The sequence below is a fragment of the Diadema antillarum genome, unplaced genomic scaffold (genome assembly GCF_040938485.1).
Source record: "Diadema antillarum isolate AM-2024a unplaced genomic scaffold, OU_Dant_1.0 scf00000036, whole genome shotgun sequence".
Classification (NCBI taxonomy): domain Eukaryota; kingdom Metazoa; phylum Echinodermata; class Echinoidea; order Diadematoida; family Diadematidae; genus Diadema; species Diadema antillarum.
This window is the reverse complement of record NW_027270925.1, coordinates 4,234,018-4,251,036: the sequence shown is the minus strand read 5'-3', so window position 1 is coordinate 4,251,036 and position 17,019 is coordinate 4,234,018. Positions and strand designations below refer to the sequence as shown.

The 17,019-nt window shown below is 38.0% G+C and overlaps 1 pseudogene; it reads left to right on the top strand.

Moving 5' to 3' along the window:
- The first annotated feature begins 1,077 nt into the window (after nucleotides 1-1,077).
- LOC139708634 (MAP/microtubule affinity-regulating kinase 3-like) overlaps nucleotides 1,078-17,019 on the top strand; it is a 125,070-nt pseudogene continuing 109,128 nt past the window's right edge.

Here is a 17,019-nt window from a genome sequence, read left to right as displayed (position 1 = left end):
GTACAGTTTTGGTTGAGACCTAATTTCAGATTTCTAACATTTTTTGGTGAGATAATGAGAAACCTCTCATGAAATATGAAAGAGCATGTACTTCTATGAGGAATTCAACATTTATTTGATGAAAATTGTTTTTGAAATGGCTGAGATATCCAAAAAAGAGCGATTCTAAGAAAGTGTGGGACCCACACTTTATTATGATCGCTTTGTTTTACTTTGTTTTTTGATGTTTCAGTCATTCCAAACCCGATTTTCATCAAATAAACTTTGAATTCCTTTTAATTAAAAATGGTATGCTCTGTACTATATGTGTTTTCTCGGTATCTCGCAAAAAGTTAAAAGCCCAATTCTCATCTCCACCAATACTGTACCATCCCTTTAACTATCGAAAAATCAGCTTGTCTTTCCATTATTTTGATTACTTACATTGTTATGCACAGTTGGGTAAAACTGTGCAATATAAATTTACAGTTAAATCATTATTGCCATATACTTTCATTATCATCTATCATTACTTCGTGTTATCATTGTTATCATTAGAAATATAATGATTATGATTATAGATATGATGATGATGATAATGATGATAATAATGATGGTGATGATGATTGCTATTATCATTATTATCATCATCATCACCTTTATCATCAATTATTATTTATTCAGCCATCAAACTTGGGCAGTGAGTAACCCACAACAGACAACTAAAGTATACAATCAAGTAAAGATATTGTGATGAATGCATTCCTTTAAAAAAAAGACACTTAATTTCAGCGCCAACCCCCCCCCTCCCCCCCCCCCTCCCCCCCCCCCCCCCCCCCACACACACACACACACACACCCTCTCCTGATTTCGTCCAGCGATGTTTGTTCATGACCACAGAACACATTGCCTAAAATGTGATCAACCCCATCTACAGCCAACTTGTCAACATTTCCACCCGTGTGACCTCATCCTTCGTCGACCGCAAAAGTCGAACTGGTGCGACGCGTTCGGATCGTGTTCGGATCCCGCTTCGGAAATTGAAACTCGTCCGGAAATAGCCGAAATAACTAGCTCAACGATCAGCCATCTTTCTCAAACAGTGACAGATCATGAAGGTGGGCGAGACTTTAGAACCGATTCTGGACTAATTCAGGACATGTACCACCAGAAGACCCGGTTTGACAGCAGCAAAGATTCGTCATAGCTGTTTAGGCGAAATCTTAGGGATAGATTCGCTTGCCAAGACCCCTGTAAGTAGCTTCATATTGAACCTGCAATATATGGGTGTTGGTGCATACATAGCCTGTATTAGAAGCACTTACATTATGTTCGTGTTACTTGTACACAGTTAGCCAGTCACTGCACTGCCTGAGTAGTGTTGGCTTCGCCTCCGGTACTGTGTTCCACTGTACACTAGTGCACTCGGTGTGCCTGTGTCTGTGCGCCTGCCTTACTTGCCCGACAGTCGCTCATGGAGTCATGGACATGCATGGATCGTGTAGCTAGGAACTTCGGCTCTCAGCTGCACAATCCAAATCCGGCTGTTCATGTGTGACTTGTGTCTAAAGAAGATTTGATTAGACTTGTTTTTCATGATCAGCATCAAGTGATGATTGTGGTGCACAGTGCATTGTGTGTAGAAATAGGATTTGATTTGTGTTTTAGCTAGGACCTGCTGCAAGGTGCTGGTGCATGGTGCTATAATTTTAATATGTCCATTGTCAGATTGTTCAGTGCCTGATTTGGTGTATGGGTGCAGGTGTAAACTAGTGTATGGTCTGCTTTATTACTAGAAGATTTTGTACCTAATGTATAACTGGTTAGGACTGGGTCAGACATACAATGTGTCAGTCATAGGTAAAGACAGTCGACAGACAGTGTAGCAAAAGTAGTTTAGGGTGATCTATGTTTACTGTAAAGGCACAGCCACAAGAGTTTTCTTCTGCAGTTTGATTAAAAAAAAAAAAAAAATCTTTTAGAGGTGTAGAATCTAGCTAGAACACTAGATTGACATCTGCCGTTTTGTCAGATTTCTTGATGTTCTCATATTATTATGTCATTGTTAGGATAAAAACTAGACTCTACATCCTTGCAATTAAAATTTATCATGTTGACCATTATTCTATAGTTGTTTAAGTGTGTGCCATGACATTGAAAAGAAAAAACATTCAAACTCGTTACCTTTCTTTTAATCTCACTTTACCCCAGATGCTGGAAGAATGCTGTGCCTGTAGTGTTGTCACAGCAGTCTGGCTTCCAGTTCTTGCTCTTGTGGTTTAGTCTCATCCTTTCTTTTCCTTTCCTTTCTTTTGGTGTTATTTTCTGTCTGTCTGCCTCTCTTCTGTACTCTCAGCATATTTGTCTATAATGTAACGTATGTGGCGCTGAAACGTTGGTTTGCCTATGCTTACTGCAGTCTGGTCTTGAAAGTGATCACTGAAGGGGCATTGCCAAGTAAAGATGCGCAATCTGTCACACGCACTAATGGAGAAGAAATTAGCATTTAAACAATGGTTCAAACTTAAAACCACCTTTGTGAATTCGAGCCATCAGGTCAAAGTTTGACGCCGCCCCACCTGGCCATGACGCAGCCAACTTTTAAGGCGTCCACAAAAATTTAGACCTGAATACAGAAGCTTAAAGAAGTTGGAATTTGCATTCGTATTCATCCATAGCTATGTCATTTTTAGAAGATATTAAATAGATGATATGCATGATATTAAATAGTGTTCATTCTAATTACCTACTAACCTAGGTTTTCTGATCACTCATCACATTCAAAACACGTCACATTGATCCTGTGAGTGATTGTGAAGAGGCATCACATGTGTTTAGCTTGCTTAGCTGCTACCCAGTGTTATGACAGTAATCATTTTTATCCCACGATGAAGGAAACCTCTTTACATTGTTTTACATCATAAGTGTGTGTGTGTGTGTGTGTGTGTGTGTGTTTATGTTCAGACAAGTTTGAATTTGAGATCATATTCAGCTGAACTAGAAATTCCTGTGATCATCCCAATCCTAATTTCTTACAAAATATTTGATAGTATTGTCTAAAAGTTGAAGAACTTTCTTGCAGACCTCTGCTCCGTATGGCACCTCTTTACTTCATCTTCAGCTGTGTCTTGTGTAAATAGACACAGTCCCATATGGTACGGTAGTTCAATAATGCACATGTACAACGCTGTACAAGTAACGTGTAGTTCAACAATGCACATTGGTCGGATGTATTAAGAAATTCTGTATTATTTGTTTTACATATGAAATGGTAGTGGACTCGGCACTATCTTGACATTTGTTTATCGTCATGACTCCTTTCAGATCAAAGAGACATTTAATAGAGGTCAATTCCTTTACATTTTATTGAGAAAAATGATTTATTTGTATGATATTCCCTCAAAATAGATAACAGGCTGTAACTACCAAGTACAACATGGTATTCCTGCAACCTTTCAGCAATTGTTAAGATTCCTCTGTTTTTTTGCATACCATGTGAGATTACTTTTGCTGGCATTCAAATTACATGTCAGAAATCAATTACTTTGATTTAAAGGGATGGTACAGTATTGGTGGAGATGAGAATTGGGCTTTTAGCTTTTTGCAAGATACCAAGAAAACACTTATGATATAGTAAAGGGCATACCATTTTAAGAGAAATTCAAAGTTTATTTGATGAAAATCGGGTTTGGAATGACTGAAACATCCGAAAACAAAGTGAAACAAAGCGATCATAATAAAGTATGGGTCCCACACTTTATTAGAATCGCTCTTTTTGGATATCTCAGCCATTTTAAAACCAATTTTCATCAAATAGGGCCTAAATGTTGAATTCTTCATAGAATTACATGCTCTTTCCTATTTCATAAGAGTTTTCTCATTATCTCACCAAAAAATGTTAGAAACCTGAAATTAGGTCTCGACCAAAACTGTATGATGCCTTTAAAACCAGTAGCTGTGCACCCCAGCACTGCATCCATAACAAGAAACTTATGTTTCAGATGATGGCACATAATATCAAGATCAAGACTAGACTGGGACTGAATATAGCACAGGTGGACAATTACACTCTACTTAAAAATCTAGGACTGAACACTGAGCATTATAAATTCTGATTCAGGATGCTTATAAGTGCTTGATTGCCCTGGGCAATTTAGACTCACTGCTGGCCAAGTGAAACAGTTGAGCACCTGCCCTCCAAAGTATGGGTACCATGTTTCAGTGCCTTTGGGCAAGCAGGACAATTCTTTTTCTTTCTTTTTTTTGGTGGAAATGCCATGTATTTTTATTCATTTATTTATTCTTTTTTTTGCATGACTGATGACATAATGACTACTGTGTAAGAGATGTTTATAAATGGTCAGTGATTGAAAGGAAACATTTTAGGATGAAAAGCCCAAACCATTATGATGTTACAAGTTATCGGATTCTGTAATTAATCAAATGTCTCTGTTGGCCATCGGGTATTTAATGATAATATTTAACAAGTACAACAAAAATTGTTTCAAGAATCAAATCTCAGTCACTTTTTATTCAGACTATATGGCTGTGACTTCTGAATGCATCAATGGAGATGCAGTCTAGTTGAGTTGTGCTCCATCCTGGCAGTGTCTGCCAGTTGTGGTTTTTGTGTCTACATCTAGACATCTTGACACAGACTGTGCTGACTGCGTAGGCAGAGATCCTGAGCAATGGCTTAGTTGGCTTCAGTGGTTACCTTGAACTTTTCAGTGAGACCAGTTGTACGTGTTGTTTTTGTGGTAGACCCTCACAGTGCTTTTGAGGTAAACATTGTAGGGGCTCCTTTGTACCACTCGTCTTGTTGTCTTCCTCCTTTTTGACTGTCATCCTCCTTTTTGATCATCACAGAGCTGACATGTAGTATTTGCATTTGACTACTCTTACCAGGCCTTACAGGACCATACATCTCAAAGAATTAAAGGAATGGTATAGTTTTGGTTGAGATGGGGCTTCAGCTTTCGTACCTTATTTCTGAAAAAAAAAAAGAGGAGAAACCTCTTATGAACTACATATATATGAAAGAGCATACAATTCTAAGAGGAATTTGAAGTTTATTTGATGAAAATTGGTATTGAAATGGCTGGGACATCCAAAAACAAAGAGGTCCTAATAAAAGGTGGGACCCATCTTTTAATTGGCCCCCTTTGTTTTATTTTTTTTTAATGTATATCTCAGCCATTTCAAAACCAGTGTTTTTTTAATAATTTTGAATTCCTCAGAGAATTGTATGCTCTTTCATATTTCGTAAACTAGATTCTGATTGTCTCACAAAAAGTTCAAATCTGAATCTCCCGATCTCAACCCAAACTATACCATCCCTTTAAACTCGTACCAAGCACAAATTTATCACAAATGTTATGAAGAATATACTAGAACTATGAGAAGCATTCAGTCATTCAGAAAAAGTATCTTCATGTACACATATAAAGTCCAAATGAAGGAGTTTAAACCAAAGAAAACCAAATCAAATACCTGATGTGTATCACATACTTAGTACAAGACTTTTATGTGATGATGTGGTAGTATCCTGGTTCTTTATAAACATTCATTTACATGAAGTGGAGAATCAGTATTGAATTGATCTTTGGTACGGAAGCAAGGGAGAGTGATAGATTTAATAGAGTGTGGAAAATTGATTGGAAATATTTGTAACATCATGGCAATATTATACAAAGGTAATTGTATATTTGGGAGTTTGAATGTCATTGTAATTTTATATTCAAGTCTTGACACTGTAATGACATTCTGAAGATTTTATCTCATCAGTAGATAACCAGAAAGATGTGGCCTCCATCACCACTATCTGATTTCCAAACAGTGTATTGTGAAATCATTTCATAAGCAGAATTTCTTGTTTTATTCCAGTGTTTCACTGATGACAACAACAAAAATGATATATCTTTGTTATGTATATGATCTCTTGTTGTCATGCTAGTCTTGTCTACAATGTGTGCTTTTTGTACTTCAGTGTCATATGTTTAATACAAACTTCTTTGTGCAATGTTAGTGACCTTGATTTCTGAAGGTTACTACAGACTTTACCTTAAAAAGAAACAAGGCAAAAGGGGCAAGAGAGCTGTGTAGCATTATGTCATTATAAAATGAATTGCATGGAGGAGCAATAATAAGTTGATGAGTCAACAGACTTTGACACAGAACTAGTGCCCTTTTTTCTCTCTCTCTTTTTAACTTTAAACATCTGGTAAGCTATTAATAGTGGCTGTAATAATAACTGTTGTATGTGCATGTCTGCGACCTTACATACAGAATGTTGCACATTTATCGGTAATGTGTGTTTTCCTGGAGTGCCTAAGTTTCACTAAAATGAGACATATCCACTGTGGTAGAGTGAAACTTGATGGATGGTGTGAGGACTGGGAAAGTAGATTGCGGCCATGTCAGTCTGTATTGCAACAGTAGTTTGTTGCTTCCATTTTGAGTCAGAATTTTGTCCCTTTTATTGTGTAAACAGGGGTCACATGTACTTTAGTTCCTGTATCAAGCGCTCCATCCTGAGTGTGTAACAGGTTTGATTCCGAGTTGTTGCAGTTAGAAATGTTAAAGTTGAAAAGGTGTACTTTTCTTGGCAGTAGTTTAAAAAATCCGCAGTTTCAAATGATAAAAGAATTATCTATCAGTTGCATGCATTCGAACATGCATGGTACAATATGCATTCATACATGTATACAACGTATGATATTGTATAATTCTGTAGAAAATCTAATGCAGTTATGTAATTACATGTAAGTCAGTTGAAGCCTTGAGTTGATCTGCATTGTGTACCTACTGTCAGTACTTCGAGAGCATGATTTCAATTAAGGCTTTCAGAAGATGGCAGTAGCTCTATGTATGCGGAGCAGTGGCCATGAATCCCCCATGTTTTCTCCTCTCTTTGCTGGAGAATGTTTCCCGCATCAGTTTGTGTCAGAGCACAGAGAGAGATAGAGAGAGTAATTTCCATCTGATGTCTTTCCAGGATAAGAAGACTTCGTGAAGTGTATGTGATCGGTTTGACACGCAGCGAGGTCACATGCTATCTAATCAGTCACGCAGTCTTCTGACCGAGGTGAGGATGGAATCAGATGAGTGGTGACGCTATAAAAGTTCTCTGGTTGCCATCTTTTCCTCTCGTTAATTGTTTAACTTCCTGTTTGCAAGTACCTTGCGTTCGTTAGTGAAGTAGACCTTCCTCGTGTGGTTCTTTGCGTCTTTGTACAGCAGCGCTAGTTTCTGTCTCTGTAAAGAATTTAAGTAGGTTCCTGACATAATGGATTATGTAAGTTTATCATTATGTATCATGACCTCCAACCATACTAGTTAAAAATATCAACATCTATGCTGTGTCAGGACAAGTAATAAATGATTCATGACATGACATTTGAAACAGATGAGGTTTAGATCTTGATTTATAGTGCCAGCACATCGTAGTGTAGAAATAACATTGTGGACCTTGATGACTTTTGCATAGATTGATTCAAAGTGCTGTCCATCATTTTTTTTTTTTACATTTCTTCTTTAGTAAGCCATTGTGATTTCTTCAAAATTTCTTTCTACAATTTGTACTTATAATGACAATATGTCACGGCTGAATAATGAAGTGACATTGTTTTGTCACTTGTCTTGATTTCTTCCATTTTTTTTTTTTTTTCAAGAGCTGTTAAAATCTCGTGTCACCTCTTTAAATGGGGACTTTTTAGTAAATCTTGTTCAAGGTCTGTATGATGCATTACTGTATACACCCAATATTTTGCGAGGTTTTTATTTTGCGAATTTCGCAAGTCAGGTGCTATTCGCGAAATTAAAGACATGCAAAAATATTGACTCTAATCAAGCTGTGAATGTGACGTACGCGTATACATTTCTCCATTTAGTACAGGACTCCACGATCGCGAATTTAACACTCGCGAAATCGTCAGGAAGTTCCGATTCGGGAAAATTTAGGCTCGCGAAATATATGGCGTATACAGTATATGATTCTGACTAAATTTTTACCTACAATCCTTTGGATGTAAAACCATTCTTTGGACATTTACATGTAGGATCTGTGCCACTTGGTATTCTTAGGATTCAGTGGCATCATAGTATGTGTAGTGTCCAGGGGCAATGTGGGGCCTCCAGACTGGAGGGGGATAATGCTTGTGGGTGGGTCAAGTGTCAGTGGACCTCCCCAGCCCCTCCTTTTTTTTTTTTTTTCTTTTCTTCTTCCTCTTCCTCTTCTTCTTTTTGAATAGAATAATCTACAAGCAGAACCCTTGAATGTCGTGGGTTTTTTTCTATATTTTTTTTAAGATAAAGAGCTAAACTTGCTTCTCCTCCCCCCCCCCTCCCCTTCCATAGCCTTTGCTTTCAAGTAGCGAAGAGCACAGTTTCGATAAACGTTCTGTGAGCATCTTCATACTGATGTATAAAGTACACCTGCAAGAGTGAGCATAAATAATGCGCGGTGTCAAAATGATCAAGTCTGTCTCTGTGGAATGATAAGGCTGGAAGTCCACATCATTCACCAGCGATGCCAGCAATGCTCTCGGTGACATGTCCTGGTAACTTGGGAAGGAGAAAGGGGAGATTGGAAGGGCCAACAGGCACCAGCTACAGTACGTAGCCACACAGGAGATACATGTAACAAGTAGATGGCCATGGTGTGACTCAGCCCTACCCACCCCCACCCCCTCCCCCCTTCTATTTACAAAGTTGTAGGTACCGGGTAATTTGTGATACACATTAGAAACAAAAAATACAAAATTAACAACAACAACAAAATTTACTTTGTTCATTTTCCACAGTTTAATCATGGTTTAATTTAGGCATCATTAAGTAGGTTTTTCATGTTTTTGATTTGATAGAGTGTTTGATTTTTTTTTTGCCAATTTATCAAATTGGTAATACCAATAATTGTATACACTTCACAAAATTTATATACAGTTGATTCCTTTGTATATTTTTTTTCCTGGATTTCTAAATTTCAGCATCTATTACCCCATCCCCCCAAAAAAATCACTTTGTCTTCAAGAATTTATAGAATCTACTTAAATTCAAATTAAAATGTAACTCAATCCAACACACATAATAGGTTTTTTTTATGCCTCTCTCACGAAGTGTCGCCGGAGGCAAATGTTTTCGGGTTGTCTGTCCGTCCGTCCTTCTGTCCGTGATCAATTTTGTGGACAGCGTAACTTAACAAACATTTGAGGTATCCTAATGAAACTTGGCACGTGTCATATGTGTGAGTGGGCGAAGATGTGCCTGTGAACTTCTTGGAGAGGATGTTCAAGGTCAAAGGTCAAAAGGTCAAGGTCAAATGCTCAAAATGTCACTATTTCCCCCATATCTATGCAATGCCTGAAGGCATTTTCTTGAAACTTAGTGTATACATACATGTACTACCAAAAGAATACTCTCGAGAAAGAGTTTCAGGTCATGAGGTCAATGGTCAAAAGGTCAAAGGTCAGGTGAAAATGTTAAAATTTCACTTTTTTTCTCCATATACATATACATATGCCTATACTGACTGGTAGGAATTATCTAGGGAATTTAGGGGTCATAAGTTAAAGGTCAGGAGGTCAAAGGTCAAGGTCAAGGTCAACTCCTCAAAATTTTGCTTTTTCCCTCGTGTCTATGCAATGCCTGCAGGATTTTTCTTGACACATAGTGTATGCATGCACTGTAACTGTATTACCTAATAGAGATTTTCTTTGGAAGGTTCTTGCCAAAAGGTCATAGGTCAAGTGAAAGTGCTGAATTTCACATCTTCATTATATAATGGGGTCAAAAGTCTAGGAAAAATCCTCAAATCCCCAAATACCTGCGCTCTTATACACTATAGCCATTCATCTAATTAAACCTACGTATGTAGTTCAAGGAAAGTGAACATTCAACACGTTTGTGACAAACCTGCCATTTTAATATTTTGCCAATTATGTGAAACTGTCATCACACATTGTCAAGAAATTGCACTATACTGTGTAGACCTATTTGGAGAACCATGCATTATGGCGGAGGCATACCAGTCGACGTAGCAACATTTCTAGTTTTAATCATTGCATGAGTTATTTTAGATACATACACTGTGCGTTCTGTAGTCCCCAAACAGAGCTGGTTATCAGTACCGTACTACCAATTGTTAACAATCTGTACAAGGACTCAATAAGTATGTGTTCTAAAAAAACAAACAAACAATACAGATACAGGTGTATGGGACGAGACTAGCAGTTTATTAACTTTTTTGTCCTTTTCCTTCTTTTTTTTTTTCCGTAGATATAGAGGATGTTTTTGGACTGTCTGAGTCCCATACTTTAGTTCTTATTTTCTTATTATGTCCTACATTTTTCTTCATCCAATATTGAAATAAAGAGGACAGTTTCTAGTGGTTTTTACACTGTGATCACAATGTAGTGACTGTGTCACTGAGGAATATGAGGAAGAAAGCCTGCAATGCCTTTGATGATGATGATTAATGTGTGTTCTATGAAACAGGTGTTTGCTGCTGCCCGTGTACAATGTACTGTACGGTGCAATGCAGTATGTGGTCATCAGCTGATTGCTCTGCACATCCCTTCTCTTGACTCTCGATGTAAATGTCATGTTAGACATTATGTGGGATGGGCATGGGTGGCGATTGATCGGCAGGCTTCCACATCAACTCAAGGATGAAAAACCCTCCGAAGCCGGATGGCAGAGCCACCCCAAGGAACAATACCAGAGGGCTTGAGTTACAAGGGATACACAATTCTGTGCCCATTATGTGACTGAACTCTATTCATATGGCTGTCACTCTACATATAAATCAACATGCTGAAAATTCGTCTATCTTTATTAATAGATATTCACTTCTGGCATTGTTCAGCATGTGCGTGGTTATCAAAGGAGGTGTTACAAAACTTATATAATTATTCAAAAAAGTGGCAAAACTGTTAGAGCAGATTAAAAAAAAACTTATTGTTTTGACAATGGGGAATCAGGCAAAGAGGCATTTTCTTAATCAAACATGAAATTGAATAAGAATTGAAATTAGATTATAATTTTAATTGAATTTTCATGCAGATTATCAAATTGTCCAATATTTTTATCCCAATATACAAAATGTTGATTGTACTGTCGTATCTGATAGTTTGTTGTATGATTTTTCCTATAGTTTGTTGTATGATTTTTCATTAAAGTTGTGAACTTGACACACTTGTGACTTGTAAATTTTACCAAGTTATAAACGGAATAGATCTTTTGAGTGGCTTACACACACACGCACACACACATACACACAAAGTATAGAAAAGGAAGGTGCTTATTTGCACAATTTTTACATACTGTAAAAGTGGAAATTTTTGCGCATTTCGCGCAACCAGAAACTAGCACGAAAATAAAAATGTGAATTTTTTTGCCTGCCGTATGTTTGCAGTAGTTGATGTCTTGATTTTGCGGAATTAAAAACATGCGAAACTCTTCTTACCCGGCCGAGCACGCAAAATGAGTTGCACAAAAATGTCCACTTTTACAGTAATGTGCACCGTTTTTACATGTATCGTGATTGATAGTTGTTGGGGCTTGGCATCCTCATGGCGTCCCATGCAATGTTGAGTGCACAAACTTGTATTATTCTTGAAGTCTGGTGAAATGAGGCCCAAGGGACATACTTATCAGCAAAATCCTTGCTTTTCCTCTTTGTTCCTCATAAAAAAGAGTAAAAAGTCGGTTTTTCAATTCAATACACGATTTGTTTGTAGTGTGTTGATTACAAGTCAAACTTCAAGCAGCAAAATATTTGTACACTGATTTCTTGTGAACCTAGTCGTCATCAGATCATATTACGGTTAACTCAGAAGTAGTGTCGTGTACTGTCATATTGCCTCTGATACTGTAGCTGACGTGCGAAAGGACCAATCTCCATTGCTATGATTTGTTTTCTTGACATGAATAGCATGCAGTGTTTGTGATTCATATGCAAAATATAGAGATCCACTGTGTGTCTGTTTTCTAAAGTGATGTAATAATGTCAATAAAGTTACTAATATGAGCTATACATATACAGAATGCACACACTTGTGTAAAATTTTTTGAATGATGACAAAATAGAAATATGTTTGACTCATACATGAAAGAATACCAGTTTAAGAGTCTTTTTTCTAGATGTTCATCTTTGTAGTACAGGATATTATCACAGCTCTGATTTGACCATTTTTCCTGGATCTGTCATTTTCTCTACAGATATAATGCATTATCCTGTGCACTTCTTTTGCAATGATATTAAACCACACAGACATTGTAAGCAAAAAAAAGAAAAAAGTCCTGAATTACTCTATGTTGGTATAGGCCTATAGGGCTCATCACTACTTTTTCTGATGGACCTTTCAGGGTTTTTAAAACCATAAAATTCAAAATTTTGGTGGCCTGTAAAAGAAATGTATAACTTTTCTTTTACAGGCCACGTTGTATTAAAAATAAGTCCACTTTGAATGTTAGTTGCCCAATCAGGCTACCAAGAGATAACCTTTTTTAAAATTTGGTGATTCGACATCAATTTTTAGTGGCCCCGGGCTGCTGTGCCATTCTATGACTAATGTCAAGCCCTGGTATTTAATTTATTTTTTGCTTCCAGATGCTGTGTACATTGTAGTGTATGGCTTGAGTATATGAAGTATGAATATATATTTATAATGCAATCATGTTACATAGGAATCATACAATGTTAATTGTTAGTGTGTGCTGCATAGATAAATAGATATGATGATGATAGAATGATAATTCTGATTATAAAATGATAATATGATACATTGATCAAACTAGAAAAGCACTCTGAGAGCGCAGACCTCCGCCAAGCAGCTACTTTCCACCGATGATCTTGCTCTTCCTGAAGACATTTTTCTCCTCTCCACCACTGGGAAAAGCTCTTTGGGCTCTTCCATAGAGATCAGTGATTTCCACCCAGAGGTATACATGCTGAAAAATCACCCGATTTCCCAATATAGAAGCCTTTGTTACATCATAACCCTTCAGCTGCGCGACTCGCCTCGCCCTAGCAGAAACTAGAGCACGCACTTTAGTGCGCGTATGAAAACCTAAAAAATGCGCAGCTTGAACTCCCAAGTTCGTTGACCCTACCTGCAAAAAATATCAAAAATCCTTCATAAATTCCCCCAAAATTGTCAGATCACTACCAAAATAAAATCATCTGTTACTTGTGTCATTCTCAACCTTTCCTGTAAGTTTCATCCAAATCCGTTCATCGCTTTTTGAGTTATTTTGCACACAAACAAATAAATAAACAAACAAACAAATCAATGGTAATGAAAACATAACCTCCTCCCTTGGCGGAGATAATAACAACAATGATAGTCATACACATACCAATAACTAAGATGTCATTATGTTATAATATTGTGATATGGCAAAGAATGACCCCGGCCTTATGTAGAGTTTTTCGAGAAAGCAGACAAATGTTGATGCAGGTTTAGTGCATAATGGACACAAGCTTGTTTGGCACAGTTGCAGTTTGGAGCTGTGGTGTCAGGTTTCATCAGTAATGTGCGGGTGCAGGAAATATGATTGCAAATCCATTACCACTGGTTTCTTGGCTCACTAAGCCACATTCATCAATCTTGACACAAGCAAGAAAGTGACAAAGTTCATCTATGTCAAGTAGTATTTATTTCACCACCAAAACACTGCTGGCGTGTTAATATCCTATTTGCCATAGCATTATTTTAGAGATAGAACATGCCAAGTTTGCAATTTTGTTTGACACTGTAATTGCATTTTCGTCATTGTTGTTTTTCAAGAAACCCGAGTTGTCCTTTGTCACTTCTGATTTTATTTTGCCTTGAAAGCCCAGATTTGCAAATATTTTGACACCGTGAAATGTTTCATGTTTACAGTACAATTAATTTGCACAATATTCTATTCCATAATATAAATTATCCTCTCCTCTATATGCCTGCACTCACTTCTTACAAGAAAATAATGCAAGAGATTCTGGTCAAATATTGTGTATCTTTATGACTAATGTGGTGAATATATTACCAGTTTGATATATTTTACAGTTTGAAATATTGTCTTCTCTGTTTTTTAAGGCACCAGCATCTAGCCAAGAAGTATAAGGCAGGATTGTCGTTTGGATGAGGTCTAGAGCATTACAACTCCTCTTACTCGTCCAAATGGGTATTTAAAGGCCATGTCACACCGTTCCGGGCAAGCTATGCGGGCTTATGGCGAGGAGGTAGTTTCCAGCACGTAGAAGATTTTAAGCGGGCGAACAAGAATGTTTGCAATATTCATTCATGCCTTGTCATACTGTATCTGGGGAAGTTTTGCGGCTTGACTTGCGGGGAAACAAATTTACTCCCCAGAGCTCTCCGCAGTTGGTCCGCACCTGACAGTATCCAGCGCGTATCTCGCCTGTAGTTGCCCAGAGGTGCTCACGCAAGTCCGATTTAACCGCAGCCAAGTTTTGAGCATGACCAAAACTTTTTCCGGGTGAGTGGCGGGAATGCCTGGAGAGGTCCACGCAGAACGCCAGTAGGAGGCCCTTAGCGGCAGCACTTCCCAGTCAACTCCCACGCAGGTACTTCGCAGTCCCGTATGCAGCCAAGATAATGAAATTCTGTGGGATTTCAGCTATTCCATCTGAGGAATTCCTTCACTGAGTTGTCAGCCCCCACGCGACTGGTACAAAGGTCACACAGCATACTCGCAAGTATAATTTAAGTAGAACGCGTCCAGCAAGTAAGACACATGCGCTGACTCGCTCAAATCCTTTTCCGCCCTCAGGAATGTCCGATATGCTAGAAAATCCCTACACGTAACAAGCCCGAGTAACTTGCTTGGAAAGGTGTGACAGGGCCTAAATATGGTTGCGGGTACAAAAATATGCGTGCGCACCTCCGGGCGACTGCGGTTGAGATACGTGCTAAGTACTGTCATGTGCGGATCATCTACGGGGACCCCCGGGTAGTCAAAATTGTTCTTTGCAAGTCGCACGCAAGGCTTGCCTGGAAAGGTGTGACACGGCCTTTAGTAAGGCCCCCATACTTTGCACAGTTTTGAAAGTGTCCATTCATTAACTTGCACTATAGTGAGTTTTTGTTGCCGTGGGTAAACAGGCAAGTAGGTTTGTGGTGCTAGAAGCTGTGCTATGTTCACCGATAAATAGTGTAATGAACCTGGATCATGGTGAAGAAAGACAATGCCATATATGCACAATCAAGGCCACTAATTACGCTTCACTAAACCGGATCTCATGATCAGCCGTGTAGTGCTGCAGTAGCTCTCCAAATTACCCATAAAGGCATATTAGCCAGTCAGAAGATGCGACAGATTTTATGTTGTTTCTCCCTCCCCTCCCATTGTGTTAGCTAGATGCTGATTGATGAAAGGGAAATAAAGAGACATTAATATTTCAGACATGATGAATTTTGATTATAGGAACGCTGCATGTTATGTAAACATTCCAGTATGATTCTGTACTCTTTATAAGATTTGTATTTAACCTCTATTATAGTTCAGTAATATTTTTCAGGGTTTTGTATGCATGTGTGTTTGAGAGAACAGTGAGTGTCCAAAATGACAACAAAATCTGTACATGTGGATGTAGTGGATGATATACGTGCACAATGTTGTGTGTGTTTTCATCTCGATGATGTACAGTAGGCATTAATGAATGTACTTTCCCTTCCATCGCAAAGTGAAACGAAACTGCTACTGGGATTTTGTGCTACTACAGGAATGTGTGTGGATTTTCCACAGTTCTGATGTTAAAAAGGTTCCATATATAAAGAAAATGTTGTGGTTGGTTTATAGGGATTTTGTAAAATCCATCAGTGTATGGAGGGAGTGTGTGTAGGTCTATGTGTTGTTTGCACACTCCCTTTTGAGTTTTCGGGATAAAGAAAAAAAAAATAGAAGAGGCTCTATTGTCTACCACTTCTGAACAAATATAAAGTCTGTTTGCACACTGTACACTGTATTTCATGGCCTGTCTGTAGTACAAATGTATACAGTAGTTTCTAAAGAAACTTAATAAATTGCTTGTAGTTGTACAGTGTACCACACATACTGGTATGACATTTCGTAGAGCTTCTATAGATCAGCCATGGCACTTCCTGATCTATATTCAATAGCATTTATAGCATGTTAATGTGATGATATTTATTTCATACTTAATATGTTGCGTGTCCCTTCCAGCTGTCAACGAGTTTACCACAAGAGTGCATAGCTATTTCAGTTTCAGACTACATGTAGGTCGTTGTTGAGGTACCCAGCAAGGAGAACAGAAAGCCAGTGTAACACACACACGCCCACTCACACACATGCTAAAATGTGAATATTGCATATTGATGGAATGTCCCTTGTGGGCCAATGTTGTGTTCAACCAGTAGAAGCACACAATTTAAAAATGATACAAAATTGGCATAGTAAAACGCAAACTATTGAATTAGATAGCATTAATATCTGTCTGATTTTCACTTTTGTACTTGACGTATAAAACACATTATGCCATAACTTGAAATAGTGTGACTAAAAAAAGATTGTCTTATTCACATTCTGTATCCTCTATTTAGCCACTTGCCTGCAAATACAGTGAGTGTCTTTGGTTGCGTTTATCAACTTTCCCATGTTTGTAATGTGTTTCAATACCCACTATCAAAACACATTCACAAATACCTCTTGATTCGTGTTTCTCGTGTTGAAACATTGCGTTTATCAATGCTGTCATGAGTCGATTGGGAAGCCTTGTTACTGCGCAACTCCATTGCGCAGTTTGACCAGAGGAGCGGAGATATGTAGTTAGCGGTGGTTATGGGCAATGGGCAGGTCAGAGAGCTCTATAAATGCATTTCAAAACAACTTTGTGTTTATCATCTCTACAGAAATGCATTTCAGGCTCAAATACCGTTTGCGGTTGTACTTTTGTTTGCAGTTTCAGTAACTTGTTTCCAACCCCATAATCAAAACAGCTTTGCATTTATAAACTGCCCAAAACTCCATGAAAGTTGTTTGGGAACCTTGATTCTGTGCCAGAAATAAGTTGA